The sequence below is a fragment of the Pseudophryne corroboree genome, chromosome 3 (assembly GCF_028390025.1).
Source record: "Pseudophryne corroboree isolate aPseCor3 chromosome 3, aPseCor3.hap2, whole genome shotgun sequence".
NCBI lineage: Eukaryota > Metazoa > Chordata > Amphibia > Anura > Myobatrachidae > Pseudophryne > Pseudophryne corroboree.
Window position 1 is genome coordinate 145,497,903 of NC_086446.1, and position 24,619 is coordinate 145,522,521.

At 46.9% G+C, this 24,619-nt stretch overlaps 15 non-coding genes across 15 annotated transcripts; 7 read left to right on the forward strand and 8 right to left on the reverse strand.

Moving 5' to 3' along the window:
• The first annotated feature begins 505 nt into the window (after positions 1-505).
• On the forward strand, positions 506-669 carry LOC134898860 (U1 spliceosomal RNA). Its single transcript, XR_010172548.1, has one exon. It is a non-coding gene; the product is annotated as a U1 spliceosomal RNA (small nuclear RNA).
• Positions 670-821: 152 nt separating this feature from the next.
• LOC134899421 (U1 spliceosomal RNA) lies at positions 822-984 on the forward strand. The gene has a single exon (XR_010173098.1). It is a non-coding gene; the product is annotated as a U1 spliceosomal RNA (small nuclear RNA).
• Positions 985-1,658: 674 nt separating this feature from the next.
• Positions 1,659-1,822, forward strand: LOC134899136 (U1 spliceosomal RNA). Its single transcript, XR_010172818.1, has one exon. It is a non-coding gene; the product is annotated as a U1 spliceosomal RNA (small nuclear RNA).
• Positions 1,823-1,974: 152 nt separating this feature from the next.
• Positions 1,975-2,137, forward strand: LOC134899342 (U1 spliceosomal RNA). The gene has a single exon (XR_010173021.1). It is a non-coding gene; the product is annotated as a U1 spliceosomal RNA (small nuclear RNA).
• Positions 2,138-2,812: 675 nt separating this feature from the next.
• On the forward strand, positions 2,813-2,976 carry LOC134899137 (U1 spliceosomal RNA). Its single transcript, XR_010172819.1, has one exon. It is a non-coding gene; the product is annotated as a U1 spliceosomal RNA (small nuclear RNA).
• Positions 2,977-3,128: 152 nt separating this feature from the next.
• Positions 3,129-3,291, forward strand: LOC134899343 (U1 spliceosomal RNA). The gene has a single exon (XR_010173022.1). It is a non-coding gene; the product is annotated as a U1 spliceosomal RNA (small nuclear RNA).
• Positions 3,292-3,966: 675 nt separating this feature from the next.
• Positions 3,967-4,130, forward strand: LOC134898946 (U1 spliceosomal RNA). The gene has a single exon (XR_010172634.1). It is a non-coding gene; the product is annotated as a U1 spliceosomal RNA (small nuclear RNA).
• Positions 4,131-4,487: 357 nt separating this feature from the next.
• On the reverse strand, positions 4,488-4,650 carry LOC134899616 (U1 spliceosomal RNA). Its single transcript, XR_010173269.1, has one exon. It is a non-coding gene; the product is annotated as a U1 spliceosomal RNA (small nuclear RNA).
• Positions 4,651-4,802: 152 nt separating this feature from the next.
• LOC134898989 (U1 spliceosomal RNA) lies at positions 4,803-4,966 on the reverse strand. Its single transcript, XR_010172677.1, has one exon. It is a non-coding gene; the product is annotated as a U1 spliceosomal RNA (small nuclear RNA).
• A 671-nt stretch (positions 4,967-5,637) lies between these two features.
• On the reverse strand, positions 5,638-5,800 carry LOC134899449 (U1 spliceosomal RNA). The gene has a single exon (XR_010173127.1). It is a non-coding gene; the product is annotated as a U1 spliceosomal RNA (small nuclear RNA).
• A 152-nt stretch (positions 5,801-5,952) lies between these two features.
• Positions 5,953-6,116, reverse strand: LOC134899148 (U1 spliceosomal RNA). The gene has a single exon (XR_010172830.1). It is a non-coding gene; the product is annotated as a U1 spliceosomal RNA (small nuclear RNA).
• A 670-nt stretch (positions 6,117-6,786) lies between these two features.
• Positions 6,787-6,949, reverse strand: LOC134899308 (U1 spliceosomal RNA). Its single transcript, XR_010172987.1, has one exon. It is a non-coding gene; the product is annotated as a U1 spliceosomal RNA (small nuclear RNA).
• A 152-nt stretch (positions 6,950-7,101) lies between these two features.
• On the reverse strand, positions 7,102-7,265 carry LOC134899189 (U1 spliceosomal RNA). The gene has a single exon (XR_010172870.1). It is a non-coding gene; the product is annotated as a U1 spliceosomal RNA (small nuclear RNA).
• Positions 7,266-7,941: 676 nt separating this feature from the next.
• Positions 7,942-8,104, reverse strand: LOC134899271 (U1 spliceosomal RNA). The gene has a single exon (XR_010172951.1). It is a non-coding gene; the product is annotated as a U1 spliceosomal RNA (small nuclear RNA).
• Positions 8,105-8,256: 152 nt separating this feature from the next.
• Positions 8,257-8,420, reverse strand: LOC134898866 (U1 spliceosomal RNA). The gene has a single exon (XR_010172554.1). It is a non-coding gene; the product is annotated as a U1 spliceosomal RNA (small nuclear RNA).
• Between the last annotated feature and the right edge of the window lie 16,199 nt (positions 8,421-24,619).

A 24,619-nucleotide genomic window follows, 5' to 3' on the forward strand; every position in this document is an offset into this window, starting at 1 on the left:
CACCCTTTTATTTGCCATACAGAGCATCTCTGGAGCTGTTACAGTGCCCAGCTTCTGCAAGAAATCAGCTTGAATGCTTCAGGGGCTGGGGCATAGCCAACATGAGCCCCACACCGAAGGAGGGTGGAGGTGTTTAATGCAAACTATAGGTCATCCAAGCGCCGCAAAAGGCCGCCATGCCCTGCACGCCCCTTTTCTCTTTTCATATGCAGACGAGGGTTGAAGCCAACTTTGACCCACTGCTTGGATGACATCACCATATGCAAATCCATCTGCTGCAGGCCTTCCCGCAGGAATGCTTGCACTAGTTGTTGCATTTGGTTTGTTGTTTGGGGGTGCTTCAGTATTAGGCAGCCTTCTGCCCTCCCATGTTCATCTGAAAATATGTGTTCTCCCTGCAGTTGTTGTCCCCAGATGAGAGTTCCCTTGTGCTGCCTCAGTTGAATCTTCTTTACTTGACAGAGATGTGCCTGAGCAGCGGCCCTCCCCAGCCCTATCCCAAATCATACTTATTTTGCATAGGAGATACCATGGTCATGAAGATTGTTCTCCCAGGGTGAGGTTCATTCATTGCATTCTGGGTATGCTGACCCCTGTGATTTCCCCAAATTTGGGAAACTTGACTGCATTATTTGTGGTAGTGGGGGACTGTGTTTGTGCTTTCCTCTGGTCAGCTCTGGTAAAAGTCAGATTTCTTTGTCTCAGATCTTCCTCTAGCCTTGTTCTTCTTTCGAGAGTTCCCTTGTGCTGCCTCAGTTGGATCTCCTTTACTTGACAGGGGGGTGCCCAAGCAGCGACCCTCCCCAGCTCTAGCCCAACTCCTACTTACCTGCCAGGTGAGATACTATGATCATGAAGGTGCTTCTCCCAGGGCAAGGGTCACTCATTGCACTCTGGGTGTGCTGCCCCTGTGATTTCCCCAAATGTGGGAAACTTGACTGCATAATTTGTGTTTCTACTGGTCGGCTTTCATATAATTCAGATCTCTTTGTCTCAGGTCTCTCTCCAGCCTAGTTTGCAGTCTGTTTCCACTTCTTCTTTTTTGAGCCCCTCCCTTCTATACCCTTGTGCACTATCCTGACTTCTCCTCCTGTCTGCTTACTTTGTGCCTTCCAATGCACAATGCAAACTACAGGTAGTGCTGCAGGGCCCACAAACTTTTACTTGCATTACAGAGCAGCTCTGGAGCTGTTACAGTGCCAAGCTGCTGCAAGAAATCAGCTTGAATGCTTCAGGGGCTGGGGCATTGCCAACATGAGCCCCACACCGAAGGAGGGTGGGGGTGTTTAATGCGAACTAAGGGTCATCCAAGCGCCGCAAAAGGCCGCCATTCCCTGCATACCCCTTTTCTCTTTTCATATGCAGATGAGGTTTCCAGCCAACTTTGGCCCACTGCTTGGATGACATCACTGTATGCAAATCCGGCTTCTGCAGACCTTCCCCCAGGAATGCTTGTACTAGTTGTTGCATTTGGTTTGTTGTTTGGGGGTGCTTCAGTATTAGGCAGCCTTCTGCCCTCCCATGTTCATCTGAAAATATGTGTTCTCCCTGCAGTTGTTGTTCCCAGATGAGAGTTCCCTTGTGCTGCCTCAGTTGAATCTCCTTTACTTGACAGAGATGTGCCTGAGCAGCGGCCCTCCCCAGCCCTATCCCAAATCATACTTATTTTGCATAGGAGATATCATGGTAATGAAGACTGTTATCCCAGGGTGAGGTTCATTCATTGCATTCTGGGTATGCTGACCCCTGTGATTTCCCCAAATGTGGGAAACTTGACTGCATTATTTGTGGTAGTGGGGGACTGTGTTTGTGCTTTCCTCTGGTCAGCTCTGGTAGAAGTCAGATTTCTTTGTCTCAGATCTTCCTCTAGCCTTGTTCTTCTTTCGAGAGTTCCCTTGTGCTGACTCAGTTGGATCTCCTTCACTTGACAGGGAAGTGCCCGAGCAGCGACCCTACCCAGCTCTAGCCCAACTCCTACTTACCTGCCAGGTGAGATACTATGATCATGAAGGTGCTTCTCCCAGGGCAAGGCTCACCCATTGCACTCTGGGTGTGCTGCTCTTGCGATTTCCCCAAATGTGGGAAACTTGACTGCATAATTTGTGTTTCCACTGGTCGGCTTTCATATAATTCAGATCTCTTTGTCTCAGGTCTCTCTCCTGCCTAGTTTGCAGTCTGTTTCCACTTCTTTTTTTTTGAGCCCCTCCCTTCTATACCTTTGTGCACTATCCTGACTTCTCCTCCTGTCTGCTTACTTTGTGCCTTCCAATGCACAATGCAAACTACAGGTAGTGCTGCAGGGCCCACAAACTTTTACTTGCATTACAGAGCAGCTCTGGAGCTGTTACAGTGCCAAGCTGCTGCAAGAAATCAGCTTGAATGCTTCAGGGGCTGGGGCATTGCCAACATGAGCCCCACACCGAAGGAGGGTGGGGGTGTTTAATGCGAACTAAGGGTCATCCAAGCGCCGCAAAAGGCCGCCATTCCCTGCATACCCCTTTTGCTCTTTTCATATGCAGATGAGGGTTCCAGCCAACTTTGGCCCACTGCTTGGATGACATCACTGTATGCAAATCCGGCTTCTGCAGACCTTCCCCCAGGAATGCTTGTACTAGTTGTTGCATTTGGTTTGTTGTTTGGGGGTGCTTCAGTATTAGGCAGCCTTCTGCCCTCCCATGTTCATCTGAAAATATGTGTTCTCCCTGCAGTTGTTGTCCCCAGATGAGAGTTCCCTTGTGCTGCCTCAGTTGAATCTCCTTTACTTGACAGAGATGTGCCTGAGCAGCGGCCCTCCCCAGCCCTATCCCAAATCATACTTATTTTGCATAGGAGATATCATGGTAATGAAGACTGTTATCCCAGGGTGAGGTTCATTCATTGCATTCTGGGTATGCTGACCCCTGTGATTTCCCCAAATGTGGGAAACTTGACTGCATTATTTGTGGTAGTGGGGGACTGTGTTTGTGCTTTCCTCTGGTCAGCTCTGGTAAAAGTCAGATTTCTTTGTCTCAGATCTTCCTCTAGCCTTGTTCTTCTTTCGAGAGTTCCTTTGTGCTGACTCAGTTGGATCTCCTTCACTTGACAGGGAAGTGCCCGAGCAGCGACCCTACCCAGCTCTAGCCCAACTCCTACTTACCTGCCAGGTGAGATACTATGATCATGAAGGTGCTTCTCCCAGGGCAAGGCTCACCCATTGCACTCTGGGTGTGCTGCTCTTGCGATTTCCCCAAATGTGGGAAACTTGACTGCATAATTTGTGTTTCCACTGGTCGGCTTTCATATAATTCAGATCTCTTTGTCTCAGGTCTCTCTCCAGCCTAGTTTGCAGTCTGTTTCCACTTCTTTTTTTTTGAGCCCCTCCTTTCTATACCCTTGTGCACTATCCTGACTTCTCCTCCTGTCTGCTTACTTTGTGCCTTCCAATGCACAATGCAAACTACAGGTAGTGCTGCAGGGCCCACACCCTTTTACATGCTTTACAGAGCAGCTCTGGAGCTGTTACAGTGCCCAGCTGCTGCAAGAAATCAGCTTGAATGCTTCAGGGGCTGGGGCATAGCCAACATGAGCCCCACACCGAAGGAGGGTGGAGGTGTTTAATGTGAATTAGGGGTCATCCAAGCGCCGCAAAAGGCCGCCATGCCCTGCACATCCCTTTTTTCTTTTCATATGCAGACGAGGGTTGAAGCCAACTTTGACCCACTGCTTGGATGACATCACCATATGCAAATCCATCTGCTGCAGGCCTTCCCCCAGGAATGCTTGCACTAGTTGTTGCATTTGGTTTGTTGTTTGGGGGTGCTTCAGTATTAGGCAGCCTTCTGCCCTCCCATGTTCATCTGAAAATATGTGTTCTCCCTGCAGTTGTTGTCCCCAGATGAGAGTTCCCTTGTGCTGCCTCAGTTGAATCTCCTTTACTTGACAGAGATGTGCCTGAGCAGCGGCCCTCCCCAGCTCTATCCCCAAATCATACTTATTTTGCATAGGAGATACCATGGTCATGAAGATTGTTCTCCCAGGGTGAGGTTCATTCATTGCATTCTGGGTATGCTGACCCCTGTGATTTCCCCAAATGTGGGAAACTGGACTGCATTATTTGTGGTAGTGAGGGACTGTGTTTGTGCTTTCCTCTGGTCAGCTCTGGTAAAAGTCAGATTTCTTTGTCTCAGATCTTCCTCTAGCCTTGTTCTTCTTTCGAGTTGCTCCCTCGGTGTGGGGCTCATGATGGCTATGCCCCAGCCCCTGAAGCATTCAAGCTGATTTCTTGCAGCAGCTGGGCACTGTAACAGCTCCAAAGCTGCTCTGTAAGGCAAGTAAAAGGGTGTGGGCCCTGCAGCACTACCTGTAGTTTGCATTGTGCGTTGGAAGGCACAAAGTAAGCAGACAGGAGAAATCAGGATAGTGCGCAAGGGCATAGAAGGGAGCAACTCAAGAAAAGAGAAGTGGAAACAGACTGCAAATTAGGCTGGAGAGAGACCTGAGACAAAGAGATCTGAATTATACGAGAGCCGACCAGGTGAAACACAAATTATGCAGTCATGTGTCCAACATTTGGGGAAACCGCAGGAGCAGCACACCCAGAGTGCAATGGGTGAGCCTTGTCCTGGGAGAAGCACCTTCATGATCATAGTATCTCACCTGGCAGGTAAGTAGGAGCTGGGCTAGAGCTGGGGAGGGTCGCTGCTCGGGCACCCCCCTGTCAAGTGAAGGAGATCCAACTGAGGCAGCACAAGGGAACTCTCGAAAGAAGAACAAGGCTAGAGGAAGATCTGAGACAAAGAAATCTGACTTTTACCAGAGCTGACCAGAGGAAAGCACAAACACAGTCCCTCACTACCACAAATAATGCAGTCCAGTTTCCCACATTTGGGGAAATCACAGGGGTCAGCATACCCAGAATGCAATGAATGAACCTCACCCTGGGAAAACAATCTTCATGACCATGGTATCTCCTATGCAAAATAAGTATGATTTGGGATAGAGCTGGGGAGGGCCGCTGCTCAGGCACATCTCTGTCAAGTAAAGGAGATTCAACTGAGGCAGCACAAGGGAACTCTCATCTGGGGACAACAACTGCAGGGAGAACACATATTTTCAGATGAACATGGGAGGGCAGAAGGCTGCCTAATACTGAAGCACCCCCAAACAACAAACCAAATGCAACAACTAGTGCAAGCATTCCTGGGGGAAGGCCTGCAGCAGATGGATTTGCATATGGTGATGTCATCCAAGCAGTGGGTCAAAGTTGGCTTCAACCCTCATCTGCATATGAATAGAGAAGAGGGGCGTGCAGGGCATGGCGGCCTTTTGCGGCGCTTGGATGACCCCTAGTTCGCATTAAACACCTCCACCCTCCTTCGGTGTGGGGCTCATGTTGGCTATGCCCCAGCCCCTGAAGCATTCAAGCTGATTTCTTGCAGCAGCTGGGCACTGTAACAGCTCCAGAGCTGCTCTGTAAGGCAAGTAAAAGGGTGTGGGCCATGCAGCACTACCTGTAGTTCGCATTGTGCGTTGGAAGGCACAAAGTAAGCAGACGGGAGAAGTCAGGATAGTGCGCAAGGGCATAGAAGGGAGCGGCTCAAGAAAAGAGAAGTGGAAACAGACAGCAAACTAGGCTGGAGAGAGACCTGAGACAAAGACATCTGAATTATACGAGAGCCGACCAGGGGAAACACAAATTATGCAGTCAAGTTTCCCACATTTGGGGAAATCACAGGGGCAGCACACCCAGAGTGCGATGGGTGAGCCTTGCCCTGGGAGAAGCACCTACATGATCATAGTATCTCACCTGGCAGGTAAGTAAGAGTTGGGCTAGAGCTGGGGAGGGTCGCTGCTCGGGCACCCCCCTGTCAAGTGAAGGAGATCCAACTGAGGCAGCACAAGGGAACTCTCGAAAGAAGAACAAGGCTAGAGGAAGATCTGAGACAAAGAAATCTGACTTTTACCAGAGCTGACCAGAGGAAAGCACAAACACAGTCCCCCACTACCACAAATAATGCAGTCAAGTTTCCCACATTTGGGGAAATCACAGGGGTCAGCATACCCAGAATGCAAAGAATGAACCTCAATCTGGGAGAACAATCTTCATGACCATGGTATCTCCTATGCAAAATAAGTATGATTTGGGATAGAGCTGGGGAGGGCCGCTGCTCAGGCACATCTCTGTCAAGTAAAGGAGATTCAACTGAGGCAGCACAAGGGAACTCTCATCTGGGGACAACAACTGCAGGGAGAACACATATTTTCAGATGAACATGGGAGGGCAGAAGGCTGCCTAATACTGAAGCACCCCCAAACAACAAACCAAATGCAACAACTAGTGCAAGCATTCCTGGGGGAAGGCCTGCAGCAGATGGATTTGCATATGGTGATGTCATCCAAGCAGTGGGTCAAAGTTGGCTTCAACCCTCGTCTGCATATGAAAAGAAAAAAGGGATGTGCAGGGCATGGCGGCCTTTTGCGGCGCTTGGATGACCCCTAATTCACATTAAACACCTCCACCCTCCTTCGGTGTGGTGCTCATGTTGGCTATGCCCCAGCCCCTGAAGCATTCAAGCTGATTTCTTGCAGCAGCTGGGCACTGTAACAGCTCCAGAGCTGCTCTGTAAAGCATGTAAAAGGGTGTGGGCCCTGCAGCACTACCTGTAGTTTGCATTGACGTTGGAAGGCACAAAGTAAGCAGACAGGAGAGGTCATAATAGTGCGCAAGGGCATAGAAGGGAGCGGCTCAAGAAAAGAGAAGTGGAAACAGACAGCAAACTAGGCTGGAGAGAGACCTGAGACAAAGAGATCTGAATTATACGAGAGCCGACCAGGGGAAACACAAATTATGCAGTCAAGTTTCCCACATTTGGGGAAATCGCAAGAGCAGCACACCCAGAGTGCAATGGGTGAGCCTTGCCCTGGGAGAAGCACCTTCATGATCATAGTATCTCACCTGGCAGGTAAGTAGGAGTTGGGCTAGAGCTGGGTAGGGTCGCTGCTCGGGCACTTCCCTGTCAAGTGAAGGAGATCCAACAGAGTCAGCACAAGGGTACTCTCGAAAGAAGAACAAGGCTAGAGGAAGATCTGAGACAAATAAATCTGACTTTTACCAGAGCTGACCAGAGGAAAGCACAAACACAGTCCCCCACTACCACAAATAATGAAGTCGAGTTTCCCACATTTGGGGAAATCACAGGGGTCAGCATACCCAGAATGCAATGAATGAACCTCACCCTGGGATAACAGTCTTCATTACCATGATATCTCCTATGCAAAATAAGTATGATTTGGGATAGGGCTGGGGAGGGCCGCTGCTCAGGCACATCTCTGTCAAGTAAAGGAGATTCAACTGAGGCAGCACAAGGGAACTCTCATCTGGGGACAACAACTGCAGGGAGAACACATATTTTCAGATGAACATTGGAGGGCAGAAGGCTGCCTAATACTGAAGCACCCCCAAACAACAAACCAAATGCAACAACTAGTACAAGCATTCCTGGGGGAAGGTCTGCAGAAGACGGATTTGCATACAGTGATGTCATCCAAGCAGTGGGCCAAAGTTGGCTGGAACCCTCATCTGCATATGAAAAGAGAAAAGGGGTATGCAGGGAATGGCGGCCTTTTGCGGCGCTTAGATGACCCTTAGTTCGCATTAAACACCCCCACCCTCCTTCGGTGTGGGGCTCATGTTGGCAATGCCCCAGCCCCTGAAGCATTCAAGCTGATTTCTTGCAGCAGCTTGGCACTGTAACAGCTCCAGAGCTGCTCTGTAATGCAAGTAAAAGTTTGTGGGCCCTGCAGCACTACCTGTAGTTTGCATTGTGCATTGGAAGGCACAAAATAAGCAGACAGGAGGAGAAGTCAGGATAGTGCACAAGGGTATAGAAGGGAGGGGCTCAAAAAAAAAAAGAAGTGGAAACAGACTGCAAACTAGGCTGGAGAGAGACCTGAGACAAAGAGATCTGAATTATATGAAAGCCGACCAGTGGAAACACAAATTATGCAGTCAAGTTTCCCACATTTGGGGAAATCACAGGGGCAGCACACCCAGAGTGCAATGGGTGAGCCTTGCCCTGGGAGAAGCACCTTCATGATCATAGTATCTCACCTGGCAGGTAAGTAGGAGTTGGGCTAGAGCTGGGGAGGGTCGCTGCTTGGGCACCCCCCTGTCAAGTAAAGGAGATCCAACTGAGGCAGCACAAGGGAACTCTCGAAAGAAGAACAAGGCTAGAGGAAGATCTGAGACAAAGAAATCTGACTTTTACCAGAGCTGACCAGAGGAAAGCACAAACACAGTCCCCCACTACCACAAATAATGCAGTCAAGTTTCCCACATTTGGGGAAATCACAGGAGTCAGCATACCCAGAATGCAATGAATGAACCTCACCCTGGGAGAACAATCTTCATGACCATGGTATCTCCTATGCAAAATAAGTATGATTTGGGATAGGGCTGGGGAGGGCCGATGCTCAGGCACATCTCTGTCAAGTAAAGAAGATTCAACTGAGGCAGCACAAGGGAACTCTCATCTGGGGACAACAACTGCAGGGAGAACACATATTTTCAGATGAACATGGGAGGGCAGAAGGCTGCCTAATACTGAAGCACCCCCAAACAACAAACCAAATGCAACAACTAGTGCAAGCATTCCTGGGGGAAGGCCTGCAGCAGATGGATTTGCATATGGTGATGTCATCCAAGCAGTGGGTCAAAGTTGGCTTCAACCCTCGTCTGCATATGAAAAGAGAAAAGGGGCATGCAGGGCATGGCGGCCTTTTGCGGCGCTTGGATGACCTATAGTTCGCATTAAACACCTCCACCCTCCTTCGGTGCGGGGCTCATGTTGGCTATGCCCCAGCCCCTGAAGCATTCAAGCTGATTTCTTGCAGAAGCTGGGCACTGTAACAACTCCAGAGCTGCTCTGTATGGCAAGTAAAAGGGTGTGGGCCCTGCAGCACTACCTGTAGTTCGCATTGTGCGTTGGAAGGCACAAAGTAAGCAGATGGGAGAAGTCAGGATAGTGCGCAAGGGCATAGAAGGGAGCGGCTCAAGAAAAGAGAAGTGGAAACAGACAGCAAACTAGGCTGGAGAGCTCTTCTGTCTATATTTTGCAAACCTGCTCTTGTCCTCTCCAGCTGCTCCATGTAGATTTGACGTCTGGAAAGGTGCATAACCCACTGACAAGCAGGCACACTCCTGCATGAGTTTTCTCTCTCACTAGCTGGATGATACACAATCATTTGCATGTGCTCCACCTCCGACACACCACCCACCCAACCACCCAGTGACCAGAGCCACCCACAAGCCAACTGGCTCCGTGATTTAATTTGCACAGTGTAGTCATCCAGGCAGCATGTCCTTCTCAATGGAAGGATCTCTGGTTCCATGGAATATTCCACATTGGAATGCTGCGGAATAAAAGGATTTAAATATTCAGCTTGCTAGCATTCAATGTACCTGCGGCTTGGCTTTAGCACATGGGTCTTCATCCTGTGGCCCTCCAGCTGCTGTGAAACTACACATCCCAGCATGCCCTGCCACAGTTTTGCTATTAAGGTATGCTAAAACTGAGGCAGGGCATGCTGGGATGTGTAGTTCCACAGCAGCTGGAGGGTCGCAGGTTGAAGACCCATGTTCTAGCATGCCTGTTCTATGATGCATGTACCGTGATGTCACAATCAGCTTGGAATGGGGTGTCTAGCAGGCATTTGCTGACAGCCACTTGAGGGAGACACACATCAGGAGATGCAGCATATCGGAGGTCTTCGATGCCTTTCCAGCAAATGCACACCACCTGCTGCTGGTCTGGACACAAAACAATGCCCACAATCGAAGTCCCAAAATGCCCAACTACAGGATTCATGTAAGTAGTGAATTTAGGAATGAATTTAGAAGTAGGAAATTAAGTTAGTTCACAAGTACATTCAAATTCAGATCTAAAGTCTAGGTAGGCCTCACGTCCTGGCAGCCCCCAGCACTTAAAAATGCCTTGATTAGAGGTAGAGAATTAAATGTAGATAAAAAGTAGACACAAAATAAGACTCCACAGAGCAGTTATCAGGTGTCTTTATCAATTGTTGCATTTAAAAAATCAAGCAATTAGGGAACACAATGTTGCAACAATGTAACCCTATTTGCAAAATAGTACTGAATAAGTTTGTCGATGTAAGACATTTGCAAAGGCGCATCCAAAACACGCTGGAAAATGCAACTGAATCTGTTTTTGGAGGCTAGAATAGGAAATGTGCATCGGTCCTACAAGTACTGAAAGCTCTTCTACCATCTCCCTTTTCTGAAAAGCCATTTAATATATGGTTCCCAGATAGGGGACATATCAGATATTGCCTTTCAAAAGCAGCAAATATCATACCACTTCTATTGCCATCAAAGATAAACATTGATTGTTTTCAGATATTGGATTGAAAAAGCAGTCTTTATTGACATAAAGAAGCAAAAAAACATACATAAACATTACACACATAAGTACTGTGTTGCAGCACAGATAAAACACAATACAAATGCTGTCGGTATAGTACAGTTCAAGAACTACAGCACAGGCCAGCCTACACTATAAATCATGAACTGCACTATACATTTAAACAATACAATAATACAACAGTTAATAAGGCTATGGGTGTGGAGTGTAAGAGGGTGAGGGAATCACAAGCCCGAAGCTTTATTGAAAGACAGACACATATAAAGGGAGGATTAATAAATACAAAGATATCCTTTACTATAGAATGTAGTCCAATCCGGTCTTTCAACTCTTCCACAACTTAAAAACGGATAGTGTTCCCAAGCCTTCCATCCTGGAATATCTTCAGTCTCTCGCCAATGAAGAAAACAATCCCTCCAGCAGACTCTTCAACCACGATACAAGATCACAGCCAAAAGGGCGAGAAGCAACTACACTTTTGTTTAACCAAAATAGCTAAAACTTAGTGGAGGAAAGTGCAGTGCACCAAAACATAAGCTGACACAATCATGGAGAATGCGCCAGCATATATGCTCTTCTATCTATATTTTGCAAACCTGCTCTTGTCCCCTCCAGCTGCTCCATGTAGATTTGACGTCTGGCAAGGTGCATAACCCACTGACAAGCAGGCACACTCCTGCATGAGTTTTCACTCTCACTAGCTGGATGATACACATTCATTTGCATGTGCTCCACCTCCGACACACCGCCCACCCAACCACCCAGTCACCAGAGCCACCCACAAGCCAACTGGCTCCGTGACTTAATTTGCACAGTGCAGTCATCCAGGCAGCATGTCCTTCTCAATGGAATAATCTCTGGTTCCATGGAATCTTCCGCATTGGAATGCTGCGGAACAAAAAGGATTTAAACATTCAGCTTGCTAGCATTCAATGTACCTGCGGCTTGGCTCTAGCACATGGGTCTTCATCCTGTGGCCCTCCAGCTGCTGTGAAACTACACATCCCAGCATGCCCTGCCACAGTTTTGCTATTAAGGTATGCTAAAACTGAGGCAGGGCATGCTGGGATGTGTAGTTCCACAGCAGCTGGAGGGTCGCAGGTTGAAGACCCATGTTCTAGCATGCCTGTTCTATGATGCATGTTCCGTGATGTCACAATCAGCTTGGAATGGGGTATCTAGCAGGCATTTGCTGACAGCCACTTGAGGTAGACACACATCAGGAGATGCAGCATATCGGAGGTCTTCGATGCCTTTCCAGCAAATGCACACCACCTGCTGCTGGTCTGGACACAAAACAATGCCCACAATCGAAGTCCCAAAATGCCCAACTACAGGATTCATGTAAGTAGTGAATTTAGGAATGAATTTAGAAGTAGGAAATTAAGTTAGTTCACAAGTACATTCAAATTCAGATCTAAAGTCTAGGTAGGCCTCACGTCCTGGCAGCCCCCAGCATTTAAAAATGCCTTGATTAGAGGTAGGGAATTAAATGTAGATAAGAAGTAGACGCAAAATAAGACTCCACAGAGCAGTTATCAGGTGTCTTTATCAATTGTTGCATTTAAAAAATCAAGCAATTAGGGAACACAATGTTGCAACAATGTAACCCTATTTGCAAAATAGTACTAAATAAGTTTGTCGATGTAAGACATTTGCAAAGGCGCATTTAAAACACACTGGAAAATGCAACTGAATCTGTTTTTGGAGGCTAGAATAGGAAATGTGCATCGGTCCAACAAGTACTGAAAGCTCTTCTACCATCTTCCTTTTCTGAAAAGCCATTTAATATATGGTTCCCAGATAGGGGACATATCAGATATTGCCTTTCAAAAGCAGCAAATATCATACCACTTCTATTGCCATCAAAGATAAACATTGATTGTTTTCAGATATTGGATTGAAAAAGCAGTCTTTATTGACATAAAGAAGCAAAAAAACATACATAAACATTACACACATAAGTACTGTGTTGCAGCACAGCCAAAACACAATACAAATGCTGTCGGTATAGTACAGTTCAAGAACTACAGCACAGGCCAGCCTACACTATAAATCATGAACTGCACTATACATTTAAACTATACAATAATACAACAGTTAATAAGGCTATGTGTGTGGAGTGTAAGAGGGTGAGGGAATCACAAGACCAAAGCTTTATTGTAACACAGACACATATAAGGGGAGGGGCAATAAATAGAAAGGTATCCTTTACTATAGAATGTAGTCCAATCCGACCTCTGTGCTCTTCCACAACTGAAAAACGGATAGTGTTCCCAAGCCTTCCATCCTGGAATATCTTTGGTCTTTCGCCAATGAAGAAAACAATCCCTCCCTCCAGCAGACCCTTCAACCACGATACAAGATCACAGCCAAAAGGCCGAGAAGCAACTACACTTGAGCTTAACAAAAATGGCTAAAACTTAGTGGAGGAAAGTGCAGTGCACCAAAACATAAGCTGACACAATCATGGAGAATGTGCCAGCAGATATGCTCTTCTATCTATATTTTGCAAACCTGCTCTTGTCCCCTCCAGCTGCTCTATGTAGATTTGACGTCTGGCAAGGTGCATAACCCACTGACAAGCAGGCACACTCCTGCATGAGTTTTCTCTCTCACTAGCTGGATGATACACAATCATTTGCATGTGCTCCACCTCCGACACACCACCCACCCAACCACCCAGTCACCAGAGCCACCCACAAACCAACTGGCTCCGTGATTTAATTTGCACAGTGTAGTCATCCAGGCAGCATGTCCTTCTCAATGGAAGGATCTCTGGTTCCATGGAATCTTCCACATTGGAATGCTGCGGAACAAAAAGGATTTAAATATTCAGCTTGCTAGCATTCAATGTACCTGCGGCTTGGCTCTAGCACATGGGTCTTCATCCTGTGGCCCTCCAGCTGCTGTGAAACTACACATCCCAGCATGCCCTGCCACAGTTTTGCTATTAAGGTATGCTAAAACTGAGGCAGGGCATGCTGGGATGTGTAGTTCCACAGCAGCTGGAGGGTCGCAGGTTGAAGACCCATGTTCTAGCATGCCTGTTCTATGATGCATGTACCGTGATGTCACAATCAGCTTGGAATGGGGTGTCTAGCAGGCATTTGCTGACAGACACTTGAGGGAGACACACATCAGGAGATGCAGCATATCGGAGGTCTTCGATGCCTTTCCAGCAAATGCACACCACCTGCTGCTGGTCTGGACACAAAACAATGCCCACAATCGAAGTCCCAAAATGCCCAACTACAGGATTCATGTAAGTAGTGGATTTAGGAATGAATTTAGAAGTAGGAAATTAAGTTAGTTCACAAGTACATTCAAATTCAGATCTAAAGTCTAGGTAGGCCTCACGTCCTGGCAGCCCCCAGCATTTAAAAATGCCTTGATTAGAGGTAGAGAATTAAATGTAGATAAGAAGTAGACACAAAATAAGACTCCACAGAGCAGTTATCAGCTGTCTTTATCAATTGTTGCATTTAAAAAATCAAGCAATTAGGGAACACAATGTTGCAACAATGTAACCCTATTTGCAAAATAGTACTAAATAAGTTTGTCGATGTAAGACATTTGCAAAGGCGCATCCAAAACACGCTGGAAAATGCAACTGAATCTGTTTTTGGAGGCTAGAATAGGAAATGAGCATCGGTCCTACAAGTACTGAAAGCTCTTCTCCCATCTCCCTTTTCTGAAAAGCCATTTAATATATGGTTCCCAGATAGGGGACATATCAGATATTGCCTTTAAAAAGCAGCAAATATCATACCACTTCTATTGCCATCAAAGATAAACATTGATTGTTTTCAGATATTGGATTGAAAAAGCAGTCTTTATTGACATAAAGAAGCAAAAAAACATACATAAACATTACACACATAAGTACCGTGTTGCAGCACAGCCAAAACACAATACAAATGCTGTCGGTATAGTACAGTTCAAGAACTACAGCACAGGCCAGCCTACACTATAAATCATGAACTGCACTATACATTTAAACAATACAATAATACAACAGTTAATAAGGCTATGGGTGTGGAGTGTAAGAGGGTGAAGGAATCACAAGCCCGAAGCTTTATTGAAAGACAGACACATATAAATGGAGGATTAATAAATACAAAGATATCCTTTACTATAGAATGTAGTCCAATCCGGTCTTTCAACTCTTCCACAACTGAAAAACGGATAGTGTTCCCAAGCCTTCCATCCTGGAATATCTTCAGTCTCTCGCCAATGAAGAAAACAATCCCTCCAGCAGACTCTTCAACCACGATACAAGATCACAGCCAAAAGGGCGAGAAGCAACTACACTTGCGTTTAACCAAAATGGCTAAAACTTAGTGAAGGAAAGTGCAGTGCACCAAAACATAAGCTGACACAATCATGGAGAATGCGCCAGCATATATGCTCTTCTATCTATATTTTGCAAACCTGCTCTTGTCCCCTCCAGCTGCTCCATGTAGATTTGACGCCTGGCAAGGTGCATAACCCACTGACAAGCAGGCACACTCCTGCATGAGTTTTCACTCTCACTAGCTGGATGATACACATTCATTTGCATGTGCTCCACCTCCGACACACAGCCCACCCAACCACCCAGTCACCAGAGCCACCCACAAGCCAACTGGCTCCGTGATTTAATTTGCACAGTGCAGTCATCAAGGCAGCATGTCCTTCTCAATGGAATAATCTCTGGTTCCATGGAATCTTCCGCATTGGAATGCTGCGGAACAAAAATGATTTAAACATTCAGCTTGCTAGCATTCAATGTACCTGCGGCTTGGCTCTAGCACATGGGTCTTCATCCTGTGGCTCTCCAGCTGCTGTGAAACTACACATCCCAGCATGCCCTGCCACAGTTTTGCTATTAAGGTATGCTAAAACTGAGGCAGGGCATGCTGGTATATGTAGTTCCACAGCAGCTGGAGGGTCGCAGGTTGAAGACCCATATTCTAGCATGCCTGTTCTATGATGCATGTTCCGTGATGTCACAATCAGCTTGGAATGGGGTGTCTATCATGCATTTGCTGACAGCCACTTGAGGGAGACACACATCAGGAGATGCAGCATATCGGAGGTCTTCGATGCCTTTCCAGCAAATGCACACCACCAGCTGCTGGTCTGGACACAAAACAATGCCCACAATTGAAGGCTCAAAATGCCCAACTACAGGATTAATGTAAGTAGTGAATTTAGGAATGAATTTAGAAGTAGAAAATTAAGTTAGTTCACAAGTACATTCAAATTCAGATCTAAAGTCTAGGTAGGCCTCACGTCCTGGCAGCCCCCAGCATTTAAAAATGCCTTGATTAGAGGTAGGGAATTAAATGTAGATAAGAAGTAGACACAAAATAAGACTCCACAGAGCAATTATCAGGTGTCTTTATCAATTGTTGCATTTAAAAAAATCAAGCAATTAGGGAACACAATGTTGCGACAATGTAACCCTATTTGCAAAATAGTACTAAATAAGTTTGTCGATGTAAGACATTTGCAAAGGCGCAAACAAAACACGCTGGAAAATGCAACTGAATCTGTTTTTGGAGGTTTGAATAGATGCAGGATCAAGTAGCTCAATGGGTAAGGTATTTGATTAGAATTCAACAGGTTATAGGTTTGAATCCTGGGTATGATAGTTTGAGGTGTTATTTAATAAAGTATGTTTATATATTAGTCACACATGGCTTACTTGTACAAATGGCATGTCACCAGTTAGTGCTGACTGCTGATATGCCATTTGCACAAACACGCCATGTGTGACTGTATATGCATTTAAGGAGGGCACCCCGGCAATACCACAAACCATTGAGTGTCAAGTATACTAGATATATCTTCATATCTCATGTGCTTTCTCTGAGACCAATCTTGTTATGCCCCTTCCCCACAAGGCATGCGCCTTTTGTCCATATTGCAAAAATGGGGAGGGGGGGGGCATATAATTATCTGTCACAGGGCACCAAAAAGTCTAGTTATGGCTCTGGTATGCATTATGTAATCTGGCAGACCATATCTCCAACACTGGCTGGTTGGAATAGAAATCCGGTTATCTATGTGAGCAAATGACCATCAACGATTTACTCTCAAACACTAGAAAATGGACAAAAATGGTCCCCTAAACAAATTGGTTAAATTTTGGGTTTAACCAATTTGTGTAATGACCATTTTTGACCACTTTTCTAGTGTTTGGGAGCAAATGGTTAATTGACATTTGCTCCTATACATTACCAGATTTTCATTCCATCCATCCAGACTGGATAGATAGCCTGACAGATAATTGTGTAGTGTACGCCCAGGATAACTGTCAGTTGTGCTTTCTTTTATGACGGCACATAAATGGGTGGGCAGATCCAGAGCAAGCACTGCCCACTCATGCATAGTTGTCAACTGATGTGAAGTTCCAGGGGGCAATCTCAGTTATAAAGAAAAGTATCTGGAAATTGTCCCTAGTTTATAAAAAAAATAAAAAAAAATTGATCAACTCCATTTATTTAGTATGATATCCCAGGTGATAGGATGCCGGCAGTCAGAACAACATACTTTATTAAATAACACATCTCAAACTACCATACCCAGGATTCAAACCTATAACCTGTTGAATTCTAATCAAACACCCTACCTATTGAGCTATTTGATCCTGCATAAAAATTGTGAACATTATATGAAGCTATTGGTACTTTGAAAAAAAAAGTATCAGCATTACAACGCAGGAGATCCATGCAGTTTGCAGCCACACACTACATGTATCTGCTCAGCCACAATGCTGATTATTTCTTCACAAAGTACAAGGTAAGCTCCAAACAGAATTCTCTAGCTTAGAATTATGCCAAACCTAGAAGTCGGGCCCCCCACCCTGGGATCCCCCAGAGGGAGGCCTGCACCGTCATGCGGCAGGCTTGTCCGTTTTGGAAGCAGGCTGATGGGCAGCCCAGGCTTGCTTCAGTCTGGGCTTGGCAGGTCTGGAAGCATGAGCTTGCTTTGGGTATGCCTGACCTTGGGTACGCTTTACCTTGAGGATGAAAGGGCCAAGGGAAAGTACTTTTAGCCTTCTGCGTGGTAGGAGTCATACTAGGTAGGCAAGCTGTTTTAGCAGTAGCCAGATCAGCTACAATCTTATTGAGGTCTTCTCCAAAGAGAGTGTCTCCCTTGAAAGGAAGCACCTCCAGGGTTTTCTTGGAATCCATATCCACCGACCAGGATCTCAACCAGCTGTATAAAGTATTACCTTGGAACTGGCTCTCCACTCCCCATTATCTGGTTATCATGGCTTCCTCCGCCAGTGTCCAGACTCGCTTGCTGAAGCTCGGCCACTTCTTCCTAGCAGCAGGCTCCTGGATCACTGGGCAGCAGAGGTGCTTGGGAGCCGGAAGGGGGCGGAGCAATCAGGCAGGCAGTTGCAGTGCTGCCCAGCTATCTGTGGTGTGAGAAGAAGCAGGGGCACCCCACCGCTGGCAGTGCTGCAGCTAGCGGTGGTGGCAGCGGCGAGGCTGCTGGGCTGGGTCTTGAAAAAGGTGGAAAGAAGGGTGTTACGGCATGGAATGTACAAACTGCGAGACCCTGCTGGTAGCGCCTTTGTCTATTTAGTAGGAAGGGCACGTAACAGCCGGAGGGCAATGGAGGAAGCCCCTTTAGGGCTGGAGCCCGGCGGCAACTGACTCCGTTGTCTCTGGCAGTTCCGCCCCTGGACTAGAGGAATGGTCAAGAACATGGCAACATTTAATGCCAAAAAATGCAAAATCATACACGTCTCAAAAATACAAAGGCTAACTATAATATTAAGGGCATTATAATGGCAAGAGGAAAGCTATCTAAGTATTACTATTTCAGGTGAGCAATGTAACAAAGCAATAGGAAAGGCAAGTCAGATGCTTAGGTAAAGAACCAGTAGCAGAAAAAAGTAATACAGGTTGAGTATCCCATATCCAAATATTCCGAAATACGGAATATTCCGAAATACGGACTTTTTTGAGTGAGACTGAGATAGTGAAACCTTTGTTTTTTGATGGCTCAGTGTACACAAACTTTGTTTAATACTCAAAGTTATTAAAAATATTGTATTAAATGAACTTCAGACTGTGTGTATAAGGTGTATATGACACATAAATGAATTCTGTGAATGTACACACACTTTGTTTAATGCACAAAGTTATAAAAAATATTGGCTAAAATTACCTTCAGGCTGTGTATATATGGTATATATGAAACATAAATGCATTCTGTGCTTAGATTTAGGTCCCATCACCATAATATCTCGTTATGGTATGCAATTATTCCAAAATACAGAAAAATCCGATATCCAAAATTCCTCTGGTCCCAAGCATTTTGGATAAGGGATACTCAACCTGTAATGCCACTGTATAGGTCCTTGGTACAGCCACATTTAGAATCCTGTGTTCAGTTCCAGAAGCCATATCTCAAGTCCTGTTGGAGAAAGAGCACTATATAAATAAATAGTATCAAAATTTGTTTCACGGCACCCCTAGGCCAAAGTTTTTTTTATTGAGAAATTCAGAAAAAAATATAAAATTAAGTAAATTGTGTTTATAGCATGTCATCCTCAGGTTCAGTTATGTTGTGAGGGAATGGTTTTGCCAATTTAATAAAGTATAAATAATTTTAATTGGTCCTGGACCACCAAACTATGCTACCAGTGCAAGAACCCCAGTTTGGAAACTACTGCCATAAAATAAACCTTTTTTGTTTTTTTTAAACTACATGTAATACACCTTAGATCTCAGTTCCTAAAAGGTTTTAAACCCTTGCATACAGTAAACTACACATATTTAAAAATCCTACACCGGGCACAAGTGCTCACGGGCCAATTTCATGGCAGTCTCGGATAGAAGGGCATTGTGGATTCACCAAGGGAATGCTGATGCTGACTCCAAGAAGCCTCTTCAAGATCGCAGGAGCAGAGTCCTCTGCTTCTGCCAAATCCACTGCATGACGCTGGGGCTCTCTTGCAGGAGCCCACACCAGTGGGGGGCACCAGGGGCGGAACTACTGGCAGGGCAGGCAGTGCATTGCACTGGTGCCCCACCGCACTCAAGGGCCCACAGCCGCCGGCATTACAATGAGTCACAATGACTCATTGTATTATGCCGCAGCCGCACACCAGCGCTCCCGTCAGGTCTGCGTCCTGCGACTCCCGCCGCCCGCCCGTCGTAACGAACAGATCAGGCCAGGGCACTACGGGCAGCAGCCGCAGCACCAGACACGCTGCCGCCTCTGTAACACACGAAGAGGGAGGAGGGTCGCTTGGAGATGAGAGGAGCAGCGGCACGGGCGGGAGGAGGAGGAGGAGGGAGGTGAAGGAAGGAGCCGCAGCAGCGCTTTGTTACTGGTGGAGGCGCTGCTGCTGCTGCCCCTCTGCTTCACTATAGGCTGTCTTCCGAGAACAGCCTATAGTGAAGCAGAGGGGCAGCAGCAGCAGCGCCTCCACCAATAAGACAGCGCTGCTGCGGCTCCCTCCTCCACCTCCCTCCTCCTCCTTCTCTACTGCCCGGGAATCGTCAAGCTGCACGAGAAGCCTGAGCCAGCGGAGAGGGTAAGTATAATTCTTCTTTCTTTCTTTCTTTCTTTCTTTCTTTCTTTCTTTCTTTCTTTCTTTCTTTCTTTCTTTCTTTCTTTCTTTCTTTCTTTCTTTCTTTCTTTCGTCTCTTTCTTTCTTTGTTGGGACTGCCTGCCGCTATGTGTAAAAAGGGGGAATCTGCCTGCAGCTATGTGTAAAAGGGGGGAATCTGCCTGCAGCTATGTGTTAAAAGGGGGAATCTGCCTGCAGCTATGTGTAAAAAGGGGGACTACCTGCCGCAATGTGTAAAAAGGGGGAATCTGCCTGCCGCTATGTGTAAAAAGGGGGAATCTGCCTGCAGCTATGTGTAAAAAGGGGGACTGCCTGCCGCAATGTGTAAAAAGGGGGAATCTGCCTGCCGCAATGTGTAAAAAGGGGGAAGCTGCTTGCCGCAATGTGTAAAAAGGGGGAATCTGCTTGCCGCAATGTGTAACAAGGGGGAATCTGCCTGCCGTAATGTGTAACAAGGGGGATGCTGTCTGCCGTAATGTGTAACAAGGGCACGCTGTCTGCCATAATGTGTAACAAGGGCAAGCTGTCTGCTGTAATGTGTAACAAGGGCAAGCTGTCTGCTGTAATGTGTAAAAAGTGTACGATGTCTGCCATTATGTGTAACAAGGGCAGGCTGACTGCTGTTATGTGAAAAAAGTGTACGCTGTCTGCCGCTATGTTTAACAAGGGCAGGCTGTCTGCCGTTATGTGTAAAAAGTGTACGCTGTCTGCCGCTATGTTTAACAAGGGCAGGCTGTCTGCCGTTATGTGAAAAAAATGTACGCTGTCTGCCGCTATGTGTAACAAGGGCACGCTGTCTGCCGTTGTGTAAAAAAGGGGGATGCTGTCTGCCGTAATGTGTAAAAAGGGGACGCTGTCTGCTGTAATGTGTAAAAAGAGGACGCTGTCTGCTGTAATGTGTAAAAAGAGGAATCTGTCCGCCGTAAGGTGTAAAAGGGTCTCTACCTGGTGTAGTGGTGCTACTGTGCGGCGTAATTTGAATAATGGAGACTACTGTGCACCGTTTTATGAATTGGTATTATTTTGTGGCCACACCCCTTAACCACGAAGCCACGCCACTATGTTTTTTTGCGCGCGCCTACGGCGCGCACTGCCCCTGTTTTGCATGCAGGGGTGGGGCTCCAATGCCGTTTCTTGCACACACTGCTAAAATGTCTAGTTACGGCACTGTTGCTAAGTATCCACTTCCCTGAGCAGGCCCCCCTAACCAGATCCTCTTCAGGGGTGAGGGGGTGGACTTGGATGGGAAGGGATGGGGGGGGGGGCCCAAGCCATTTTGTCGCACATGGGCCCACTGCTCGCTAGTTCCACCACTGGGGGGCACGTCTAAAACTCTTCAGTCAGTTCTGGATTCATTCGGACCTGGACTCGTGGGTTTTACAAATAGTGTCCCAAGGGTACAAACTGGGGTTTCAAGAAGTTCCCCCTCACCGATTGTTCAAATCAGCCTTAGTCAGCAGGGAGAAGGTTTTTATTCAAGCCTCTTCGTGGTCCCGAAGCCGGACGTCTCAGTCAGACCAATCTTAAATCTGAAATCCCTTAATTTCTACCTAAAGAAATTCAATTTCAAGATGGAATCTCTCAGGGTAGTGATCTCCAGTCCGGGGGATAAAGGAGATTTCCTGGTTTTGGTAGACATAAAGGATGCCTACTTACATGTTCCCATTTAGCCACTGCATCAAGCTACCTGAGGTTTGCAATTCAGGATTGTCATTATCAATTTCAGACGTTGCCGTTTGGTCTGTCCACGGCTCCGAGGATTTTCACCAGGGTGATGGCGGAAATGATGGTTCTCCTTCGCAAGCAAGGAGTCACAATTATCCCGTACTTGGATGATCTCCTGATAAAGGCGAGATCCAGGTACCAGTTGGTGCAAAACATCTACTCTCCCTGACAGTTCTTTAACAACATGGTTGGCTCCTAAACTTGCCAAAATCGCAGTTGGTCCTAATGACGCGGTTGTTGTTTTTGGGAGTGATACTGGACACAGAAGAGGTTTTCTTCTAGTGGAATGGCTCTGGAGATCCAGAGTCTGGTCAAACAAATTCTGAAACCAGCAAGAGTGTTAATCCATCAATGCATTCGGTTGCTGGGGAAGATGGTTGCGGCCTACGAGGCCATTCAGTTTGGCAGGCTCCATGCCAGAGTGTTCCAGTGGGACCTGTTGGACAAGTGGTCCGGATCCCACCTACACATGCACCGGAGGATAATCCTGTCTTCCAAGACCAGAATCTCACTCCATTGGTGGCTGCACAGTTCTCACCACCTAGAGGGGCGATGGTTTGGGATCCAGGACGGGATCCTAGGGACCACGGATGCAACCCTCCGAGGCTGGGGAGCGGTCACACAGGGGGAAAACATCCAAGGAAGATGGTCAAGTCAGGAAAGTTGTCTCCACATAAATGTTCTGGAGTTAAGGGCCATTTAATAACTGCAGACACAGTACGCACTGGGACGGGTGCCCAGCATCCTCTACGGACTAAGAGAAAAGGATTTACCAGTAGGTATTAAAATCCTATTTTCTCTAAAGTCCTAGAGGATGCTGGGGACTCCGTAAGGACCATGGGGATAGACGGGCTCCGCAGGAGACATGGGCACTTTAAGAAAGACTTTAGTTCTGGGTGTGCACTGGCTCCTCCCTCTATGCCCCTCCTCCAGACCTCAGTTTGATACTGTGCCCAGTGGAGACTGGGTGCTTTTCAGGAGCTCTCCTGAGCTTTCTGACAGAAAGTATTTTGTTAGGTTTTTAATTTTCAGGGAGCACTGCTGGCAACAGACTCCCTCATCGAGGGACTGAGGGGAGAGAAGCAGCCCTACTCTCTGAGTTGCAAGGTCCTGCTTCTTAGGCTACTGGACACCATTAGCTCCAGAGGGATTGGTACGCAGGATCTCACCCTCGCCGTCCGTCCCAGAGCCGCGCCTCCGTCCCCCTCGCAGAGCCGGAAGATAGAAGCCGGGTGAGTATGAGAAGAAAAGAAGACTTCAGAGGCGGCAGAAGACTTCATGATCTTCACTGAGGTAACGCACAGCACTGCAGCTGTGTGCCTTTGCTCCCATACACCTCACATACTCCGGTCACTGTAAGGGTGCAGGGCGCAGGGGGGGCGCCCTGGGCAGCAATATAAACCTCTTTCGCAAAAATATAACATATATACAGCTGGGCACTGTATATATGTATGAGCCCCCACCAATTTTACAGTTTAAGCGGGACAGAAGCCCGCCTCCGAGGGGGCGGGGCTTCTCCCTCAGCACTCACCAGCGCCATTTTTTCTCCACAGCACCGCTGAGAGGAAGCTCCCCGGACTCTACCCTGCTTATACCACGTTAGACAAGAGGGTTGAAAAGAGGGGGGGGGGGCACATAATTCGCAAATTACATACAGCAGCACTACTGGGCAAACATTAAGTTACTGTTTTATTCCTGGGTTATATAGCGCTGGGGTGTGTGCTGGCATACTCCCTCTCTGTCTCTCCAAAGGGCCTTGTGGGGAAACTGTCTTCAGAAAAAGCATTCCCTGTGTGTGTGGTGTGTCGGTACACGTGTGTCGACATGTCTGAGGAAGAAGGCTATATTAGAGAGGAGCGGGAGCAAATGAATGTGGTGTCTCCGCCGACAGCTGATTGGATGGATATGTGGAATGTTTTAAATGCTAGTGTAAACTCATTGCACAAAAGATTAGACAAGGCAGAAGCTTTGGGACAGTCAGGGTCTCAACCCATGCCTGATCCTATGTTGCAGGGACTGTCAGGGTCTCATAAGCGCCCACTATCCCAGTTTGTTGACACAGATACCGACACGGATTCTGACTCCAGTGTCGATTACGATGATGCAAAGTTACAGCCAAAATTGGCAAAATCCATTCGATTTATGATTATGGCAATAAAAAATGTTTTGCACATCACAGAGTAACCCCCTGTCGCTGACAAGAGGGTACATATGTACAAGGGAAAGAAGCCTGAGGTAACCTTTCCCCCCTCACACGAGCTGAACGAGTTATGTGAAAAAGCTTGGAAATCTCCAGATAAAAGACTGCAGATTTCCAAAAGGATTCTTATGGCGTATCCTTTCCCATCAACGGATAGGTTACGATGGGAATCCTCCCCTAGGGTGGACAAAGCATTAACACGCTTATCCAAGAAGGTAGCCCTCCCGTCCCAGGATACGGCTACCCTCAAAGAGTGTGCTGACCGCAAACAGGAGATTACCCTGAAGTCCATTTATACACATTCAGGTACCTTACTCAGACCGGCAATTGCGTCGACCTGGGTGTGTAGTGCTGTAGCGGCATGGACAAATGCCTTATCTGAGGGGATGGATAGCCTAGACAAGGATACTATTTTATTGACCCTGGGGCATATAAGAGATGCTGTCCTATATATGTGTGTATGCAAACTACCGGTGGTGCTGCAGGGCCCACACCCTTTTACTTGTCTTGTAGATCAGCTCTGAAGCTGTTACAGTGCCCAGCTGCTGCAAGAAATCAGCTTGAATGCTTCAGGGGCTTGGGCATGGCCAACATGAGCCCCACACCGAAGGAGGGTGGGGGTGTTTAATGCAAACTTGGGGTTATCCAAGCGCCGCAAAAGACCGCCATGCCCCACATGCCCCTTTTCTCTTT